The sequence below is a fragment of the Monodelphis domestica genome, chromosome 1 (assembly GCF_027887165.1).
Source record: "Monodelphis domestica isolate mMonDom1 chromosome 1, mMonDom1.pri, whole genome shotgun sequence".
Taxonomy (NCBI): domain Eukaryota; kingdom Metazoa; phylum Chordata; class Mammalia; order Didelphimorphia; family Didelphidae; genus Monodelphis; species Monodelphis domestica.
The window spans coordinates 738558471-738568232 of NC_077227.1; positions in this window are offsets into that span (position 1 = coordinate 738558471).

Sequence of the window (9762 nt, forward strand, 5' to 3'; positions counted from 1 at the left end):
TTCCTTTTTTAGGGAAGAGAATAAGAATAGCAGTTCTATCCTCCCAGTGCCGATAATCTGGGGTCTGGAACTCCTCAGGAGCATCTTAATTACCTTGGGAGGCAATTTCTTATCAACCAATTTTATTCCATCTTTTTAAATCATTCTCTTCAGCAGAGAAAAACATGAGAAGAACATAAATTGAGGCGATCTGCCTTTTCATCTCAATTGTCATTGGTTCATCTATCCTACACAGTTCCCTTCTTCTCTCTAATATAGCTAAATCCCCCTTTTATTGTCTTAACTTTACTTGCTGACTTCCCTTTATTCTGAACATCAGCATTCCTGACAATTTCCTTAATGGACCATGCTCTGCCTTGATATTTATTCTCTGTTCCCTGTCCTTGGTCCTTTCTTTTGTGTTAAGAAAAAAATCTAAATTGGTTGGTGAGTTTCCTGAGCATCTACATTTGTTCCTTTAGACTACATTCATTTTCCCTTCTTCATTAGAACTGTCTCATTTGGTGGCTTCAGAGTTTGATTCTTTGAGAGTTTCCTGTCTCCTTGCCTGATCTTCCTCTATAATATTTGAGTCCTTGGGAAGAAACCACATGCAATTCTGAGAATGGGAAAGTAATAACTGAACTAGAGGATTTGATAAACTTGTGTGCATTTTACTTGTTCTGTTTGACCTCAGAGGGAAGAACTCAGAGAAAGCAAATTTCAGGACAATGTCAGGAAAAAATTCCTTAGCCACGAGAAAAAGTATAAGGGGTGCCTTGTTGGTTGTGAGCCCCTCTGTATTGGAGAGCTCTAAGCAAGAGCTGAATGACAAGCTAACAGGAAAGGTATAGAGAGGATTTTTTTTACAGGTATAGATCAGTCTTGATGGCCCCTATGAATTTCTGACTCTGAAATTCTGTGAGAGTGGAAATGAGAGAATGGGAACAAGCATTTATTAAACACCTATTATATGCTAGGCACGGTGCTAAGTACTTTGCAAATATTATCTTATTTGACCCACACAATGTCCCTGGAATATAGGTGCCATTATCTATCTATCTATCTATCTATCTATCTATCTATCTATCTATCTATCTATCTATCTATGCATGCATCCATCTATCCATCTATCTATCTATCTATCTATCTATCTATCTATCTATCTATCTATCTATCCATCCATGCATCCATCTATCCATCCATCTATCTATCTATCATCTATCTATCTATCTATCTATCTATCTATCTATCTATCTATCTATCCATGCATGCATCCATCCATCCATCCATGCATCCATCCATCTATCCATCCATCTATCTATCTATCTATCTATCTATCTATCTATCTATCTATCTATCTATCCATCCATTCATCCATCCATCCATGTATCTATCTATCTATCTATCTATCTATCTATCTATCTATCTATCTATCTATCCATCCATCCATCCATGCATCTATCTATCCATCCATCCATCTATCTATCTATCTATCTATCTATCTATCTATCTATCTATCTATCCATGCATCCATCTATCTATCTATCATCTATCTATCTATCTATCTATCTATCTATCTATCTATCTATCTATCTATCTATCCATCCATCCATCCATGCATCCATCTATCCATTCATCTATCTATCTATCTATCTATCTATCTATCTATCTATCTATCTACTTGCTTATTTATTTAAAACCCTTACCTTCTGTCTTAGTAAGAACTCTAAGACAGAAGGGCAATTAGGGTTAAGTGACTTGCCCAGTGTCACACAAGTAGGAAGTACCTGAGGCCAGATTTGAACCCATACCTTTCTGACTCCAAGCCTAGAGTTCAATCTAGGGCACCACCTAGTTTGACCTAGGAGGTGATACTATTAACCCCTGTTTTAAAATTGAGGAAATTGAGATAGATAGAGCTGAAATGACTTGCCTGGGGTTGCATAGCTAGTAAGTGTCTGAAGCTAAATCTGAACTCAGGTCAATCTGACTCCAGTGTACCACCTAATTGCCCAGGTACCTAGCTTGGCTAGGCAACTGAAAGACTAAAGCTGGGATAGTCTACAGGCCATGGCAAATTAGATGGGACAATATGATGGAGAAGGAAAGCAGAAGGAAGAAGGGAAGCTAAATTCCCCTGCTGCGTGGCCAGTCAAGCCTTAGATCTTAAGATAAACCCCTTCCTTCTATTACATTCTCTTCCTTCCCACCATCTGAACTATATTTGATGATACTCAGCTTCATTTCATGAAGTTTTTCATTCTTTTTTCTCTTATTTAGTTTTGTGATTAAATAATTCCATTTTGTCTCAAAGTAGAACTTTCATTTGAGAATAGTTCCAAGTTGTTGTTATTTAAAAAGAAATTTCCCAACTCAATAACCTTTAAATGACTGAACTGGTGACACAATTCACCGCCTACCCTAGCCATTCAGTGCTGGTGCATGCTGTGACCAGACATGCTTTCTTTATGCCTCAATTGAAGGCATTTAAAAAATGTGATTATCTACATCCGCAGAGAAGCCCCTGTTCATTCTGGAAGAGAAAAGGCAAGGCTATGGCATGGGATGTTGCCATGGTAACACAATTTCCCTGTTGGCAGCCTACCCTTCTGTGTTCTCCGTTGTTGCCTTGGCTGGCCTCCTTTACTTCTTGAATACTTGGACATCTTGTGGCCATAAGTCCCTGACCAGCAGGGCTAGTCTGCCCTGCTGCCTCCCAATCAGCCATCTGGTCTAGAAGTCATTTGCACAGGGCGCCATCTTTGCTGTATCAGTCTTCTGAAAAATAGTGTCCTCATCAGTCCCTCTGCTGGACCAAGAGGGAAGAGCAGAGAGTGAAAGCTGGAGGAAGACAGTCTTTCTGAAGCATCAATTCAATTTGGTTCAGTTTGACAAGCATTTTTTATGCTCCTACTATGTGCCCGGCAACAAAGACAAAGTGAAAAAATGGGGATAAAAAGCCCTTACTTCTCAGGGAAGTTGTGAGAATCAAATGAGGTAATGTTTGTAAAGCACTTAGCACAGTGTCTGGCACATAGTAGATGGTACAGAGACATTTCCCTTCTCTCCTTCCTCATGCTAGGGTCACACAGGCTATATGTGTCAGAGATAGGACAAGATTGCCCGACTCTTAGGCTGAATGAACATTCATTGCACCATTGGTGTTTAATGAATGTTTATTTTAGTTTTAATAAACCCTTACCTTCCATCTTGAAATCAATACTGTGTATTGGCTCCAAGGCAGAAGAGCGGTAAGGGCTAGGCAATGGGGGCCAAGTGACTTGCCCAGGGTCACACAACTGGGAAGTGTCTGAGGCCAGATTTGAACCCAGGACCTCCCATCTCTGGGCCTGACTCTCCATCTACTGAGCTACCCAGCTGCCCCCTACATTTATTGTTTTGAAATGAGCTCAGCCTTCCAGTCTCCCTTCATTCTGCTGCTATTTCCTTAGGTCTTCTGTCTTTATTCATAGTAAAAACATCAGTATTGGCATGGTTCGATTCATCCATCCATCTCAGGTTGACAAGTATCTCCAATTTAGAATGTTGTTATTCAGTTGTGTCCGACTTGGCAGAGATACTGGAGTGGTTTGCCATTTCCTTCTCCAGTTCATTGTACAGACGAGGAAACTGAACAGAATTAAACAAGTTGTCGGGTCACAAAGTGAGTATCTGAGGGCATGGATGCAGGAAGAAGAGCCTTCCTCCTCTGCCCACTGCACCAACTATTGAGAGAATCAATGGTTAAATTAAGGCTTGTGGATGGTCTAAAGGCTAATTAATTCTCAGCATCATTTGCCTCTTTCCATCGTCCAGCTGTTACTCCTGAGATAATGTTCAAGTTATTCTTGTTTTCTTGGGTCACCACAGCCAAGAATTCCTGTCCACTAGCCAGCTTACTTTAGAGCTTTAGGGGCTTTACCTTAGGGGCTGTCTGGTTTACATCTCTCATTTTACAGATATGGAAACTGAGGCTTAGAGAGAATTAAATAACTTGACGGAGGTCACACAGCTAGTAGATGGCAGAGTTGGGATTCCAACCTAGCTCCTCTGTCTCTAAGTCTAGAAAGTTTCCCAGTGTACCATGATAAGCCCACAGACATAGTCTACAGAGGAGTTCTTTCCAGTGCTGCCAAACCTGCCAGAGGTTGCCTCCTGCAGCCACAGCTTTGAAGAACTCCGTGGTCCTCCGGGCCCCGGGGCCATCTTGAAGAATCAGAGGACCCTTTACGGCTCAGATCACCAGAATGAATTTGTCCTTCAAATGTGTTCTTCTACAGGTTCTGGACAAGAGGTCCGTCCCGATCCTGGAAGATGGGAGACAGGTGTGTGGAGATGCAGTTCAAGGACCGGAACTTATGGAATGAGAGAGACTGTCAAAGTCTCGTCCAGGGGCTCTGTAGAAAAGCTCTCAAGAGGTTTGAGGAGGACCCTGATGTAGGCAGCCGAAGAACAGAGCTTGACTAGGAAGGCAGGGCTCCATCATCCAAAGGGGAGAAGGACAAAATGGGGAACACCAAGACACCAAGAAACCAGGACGTAGGCTGCTGGAAGGCCAGGTTCATGATTCCCTCTGACTTGGCACGGCTTTTTATATTGTCAGTTCCTGGGGACACTCAAACAAGATCTGATTTATTCACATGTCATCAATAGTCTATTATTTCCTGCCCCAACCGTTGGCCCAAAGATGCATCAAAAAATTGTGTGTGTGTGTGTGTGTGTGTGTGTGTGTGTGTGTTGGAGGAGCTTTAGAAGTTCTGTACTTTATTATCTCCCCCCAACTGGAATGGGAGCTCCTTGAGAACAGGGACTATTGCTTTTCTCGCTGTGACTCCAGCTTAGCCCAGTGCTAGGTACATAGAATAAATTTACAGAATGTTTTTTCATCCAACCATTCTTCCAATCCTTCCTCCCAATGCTGAGATGAAGAGATTGGAGTATATGGCCTCCAAAACCCCTTCCATCTCACAGAGAATGAAATGGAGCCTCAGGGAGGTCTTAGGAACTTAGGATCATAGATTGATAGCTGAAAAGGACCTGAGAGGCCATCTGGTCTAAACTGATGCCCAGGAAAGTGACTTGCCTAAGGTCACCCAGTCAGTTAAACAGCAGAGTCAGGATTCAAACCTTTTGGATCCTCAAATCCAGCCATTCCTTGCCACTCTAGCTCATAGATTCAGATGACTTTGCATGACTATACATGTTTGTTATAAGATATTGTTTCTTGTTTCCTTTTCTAAAATGGATAACTTGTGGGACCTGGAGTCAGGAAGACATTTCTTCCTAGGTTCAAATCTGGTCTCAGATCTCAGGGAAATGACTTGCCCCATTTGCCTCAGTTTCCTCATCTGTAAATTGAGCTGGAGAAAGAAATGGCACTCCAGTATCTTTGCCAAGAAAACCCCAAATGGGGTCATGAAGAGTCAGACCCAACTGAAAAGACAATGATGACTTTCAGAAAATCAGTTCTGGATACCTTGAGCTGATGCTTCTTGAGCTGGGACATGAGCTTTGGAGTCCCACCCTCAGACCCCTGTCCTTGTTCTGCCCTTCTTTTCTCCCACAAGCCCCTGGCATGAGGATTTAAGCAGCCCAAGGCGTGATGACCTGTCTGCTTCTCTTTTGTGCCCATTTCCCCCTTTTCTGTTTGGCCAGTCTAATAGAGCTTTGGCAGTCTTTTGGAAGGCACTCCAATAGGAATAATAGTATTTTCCATGGGGCGATCCATGGCCATTCCAGTACGACCCACGTGTGCTACAGGACAGCAGCCAGGATCACTGCCAGGTAAAAAGAACAATTCTGTTAATTGCCTTTGCCAAATTCTTGATGGCAATGCCTACTGATGAAAGAACTTGCTTTGAACCTAGAAATGATTTATAGTATTTATAAGGGACTTAGCGTTGTGCCTGGCAAATAGAAGGCACTTAAAATTGCTTTTCCCCTACAGAGAGGAATAAAAGTCCCCCATTGCTTTGATCAGCAAGCAAAAGGTCCTGCCGGTGCAGAGGGTGTTCAGAGGGGGTCCATTAGCATCAGAGCATTCCTATTCACATCTGAATATTGGGTCGATGACCGGGTGATGCTTTCAATTCCATTTTGGCTCACATGCTGCTTAGTGAATTTTTTCCCCCATCTGTTCTGAAGTCAAACTGGGTTTGGAAATAAGCAAACTCCCATTGTACCAGGTCTAAAACCCGCTGGCCAACATTTTCTGACAATCTGGTTTTAAAAAACATTTCCTGGAATTTTCCATAATGTCACCATTAAAAACACATTCTCGTTGTTATTCCAAAGTGATTCATTAGCATTTAAGCTTTCGTTGCCTTTCAAACGAGCCAAGGCTCAAAGTGCTTCTTTTGGGCAGAACAACCTTATTCCCTCCTGCCTGTGGCTCTCAGATAAGTGCTTCTTGTCTTTAGATGCTTTTGAGGAGAGCCAGGACATCTTGGGGTGCAGATCCTGGCCCTGACCCTAATCGTGTGACCCTGGGCAAGTCATTTTACCTCCTGATCTTCAAACAATCCCTCAGGACTTAGCATCATATATATTTAGGAAGTCCTTCATCCTTCCTAGTCAGCTGCACTTTTTATTGCCACTCTAACATGTCAGTCTTGGGCTTCCTGCTCTCTCAATGATATATTCTCTTGGGGACCTTGTCTGGGTTCGAGCCTTGAGCCAAAAGTTTGGAGAGGAGGGATACATCTCTGAAACGGTTCAGCAGCCCACCCTACTCCTCGGTTAAGTATTCTGATAACCCTTAGGAGACCAAAAGAGGGATCTTAATGCCCATGACCTGAGGTCTCACCTGCTTCTCAGGTGCCTTGAGCTGGGCCCTGAGCCACTTCCACCATGCTGCCCCTTTCTCTCCCTGGATGCTCTTTCTGGGAACAAAATTCATCTTCTCCAATCTGTTCAGAGTTCTCCAGCTTCCTCAGACAAGAAGAAATGTGCAAACGCTGCCCTCGTGGGGTTCGAAGGGTTTACTGCCCGTATGGCCGTTCCTGTTAGATGGGTGGAATCTTCATCTTCAATAACTTTTAGATCTCCTCCCATCAAGGATAAAGCGACAGGAGTGTCTGCGGGTGGGGAGAAGAGTGCTCCGGAGGTTCATGCCCTTTAACCATTATTTTGTCCTGGAGATCCCCGCCAGTCTGGCGAAGCCCATGGACCACTTCTCAGAATGATGCTGTGAAATGCATGAAATAAAACGCAGAGGATTCAAAGGAAACCACTTAGAATCCCCCAAACGTCTGCCCATATGCATCCATGTGTATAGTACCCTATACATGCAGGCATGCATGCAAACATACTAGTTCATGGGTCTCAGATTAAGAAGAACTCTCTCTTTTTTTTAAACCCTTACCTTCCATCTTGGAATCAATAGTGTATATTGGTTCCAAGGCAGAAGAGTGGTAAGGGCTAGGCAATGGGGGTCAAGTGACTTGCCCAAGGTCACACAGCTAGGAAGTGTCTGAGGCTAGATTTGAACCTAGGACCTCCCATCTCTAGGACTGGCTCTCAATCTACTGAGCTACCCAGCTGCCCCCTAGAAGAACTCTCTTTTAGGATAATACAGACTCCTCACTCACAGATTTATTCATTAACCTATTCTAATGAACTAAAAGGTGTCATGCCCCAGACAGACAAACAGATCCTGACATTCAACAGATGGTACTAGAAGGAAAACACTACTATGCCAGGCAGCCCTGAGGATATGGGTTGAAGTCCTGTCTCAGTCACTTAACTACTGGGCAAGTTATCTAAGCTCTTGGAGTCTAGGAGGTGTGGCTAGGCTATTGCTCTGATGTTCTATGATTGATTGGCAATGTAGGGTAGGGGAGAGAACCAGGAACTTGGAGTCTTGAGGAACTGGGCTCAAATCTCATCTATTCCATTACTCTCAAGGTGTCCTTGGATGAAGCATCTTATTTTTCTAGACTATGAAAGACATTTTACAAAATATTTTTCTAAACTTCTTTCCTTTTTTTTTAATTTGTAGCTAGCTTTTTAAAGTTTTTTTTAATCTTTTTTTAAGTTTTGGAAATTTTTTATTATTTTAGAATATTTTTCCATGGTTACAAGATTCATGTTCTCTCCCTCACCTCCCTCAACCCCCCTCCTGCAGCCGACATGTAATTCCTCTGGGTTTTACATGTTAGATTCCTTTCCTAAGGAAGAAATGAAAACACATTTATTAGAGACTTACTGTGTGCTTAGAATGGGTGCTAGGGATGCAAAAACAACAGCAAACTCAGCCCCTGGCCTCAAGGTACTTATGCTCTAATAGGGAGATGGCCCATATAGGAGAGCAATGCCAAAGAGAAGTACTGGGGTTTGGAAAATTGCTGGGAGCCTTCAAAGACCATGCTGTTTGACAAAGTCACATGTGGAAACCAAACTTCAAAGCAGCCCCCAGGAAGGATGGAAACACCCATTGAAACCCTCCCCCCCCCCCAGTGACTTTCCTTATTAACATCCCCTTATTATTGGAATTGCTATGATTATTATTCTTACTTAGCCCCAGGGAAAAAAATAGATGAGAGCAACATGCTTGCAGGGTTAATACAGATGTACCACTCTATTACCAGGAGATCCCACTTACAAAATTAAACCTAAGGATTCTTATATATCCACTTAGACAGGACCCTCTTTTCTAGGCATAAAAACTTCTGGCAAATCTGTGCTCTGAATTCCCCAACCTATATCTGGGTCATGTTGATTCTACCCTCTGACCCTGCACTTAGCAACAATGTTTTGTTGATTATCTCCTTAGGCTTTGCGTTTGTTGTTAGGTTCTATGGAAACATGTATGTTGAGAGTGAAACTGTGTGCCAAGTAGATGTGTGATCATGAGGGTATAAAATAAAGCCAAGCCTCAGTGAAGGTGGAGCAGTTTATCCTCTGAAACCCTGTGCTGCGGGTTGAATATGAAAGCTATTTCTCATTCATCATTATTTCGCCCAAGTCACCACACCCAAACAGGAAGAACCCTTGGCTTTGTAGTCCTCAGGTCAGCTTGGGAAAGTAAATGACAAGAATGGTGAGTGGAGTTGGAGGATAGTAGATTGCCTCATGCTTTCTAATAGTGATGGTGGTCTTGAATAGGTTCTGTAAGTGGAAAGCATGGGGAGGGCAGAAGAGGGGATGCACTCAACTAAGAAGCTGGTTGGTGAGTAAAGAGAAGCATGACTGGGGTTGTTCTTTATTCAGGGGACTGACTGAGGCACTTCCCAATCATAGCTGCAAGGACTCAGGATGAACACTGTAGAAGTGAAAGGCTCATGTCCTCTAGGGTGAGGTCTTCGGTCCCATTTGGCTGAAACATGAGGGGAAACATGGGCAGGTTGTTAAATGAGAGGTTGGACTAAAACTCCCAAAATCTCTCATTCTATGATTCAAGGTTTGTTCACCCAAACAAATCCACAGCAGCCAGTGGAGGGGTGAGGAGAAGATGGAGGGAGAAAGCACTTACTGAGCACCTACTCTATGCCAGCCTTGTGCTAAGTACTTTACGAATATCATCTTATTCCTCCCAACAGCTCAATTAGGTAGGTGCTATTATCACTCCCATTTTACAGATGGAGAAAATGAGATAGACAGAGGTTAAGTGACTTACCTAGGGTTACAGAGCTAGTAAGAGTTTGAGGTTGGATTTGAACTTCCTGTCTTCCCATCCTTAGGGCAGGATAGCTCTCTATCCATTGCCTCTAAGCAGGAGAAGACTGCAAGGAAATTGGGGATTTGAAGATTCTGTTATTGCTATGGAATGTTCTCCCTGAG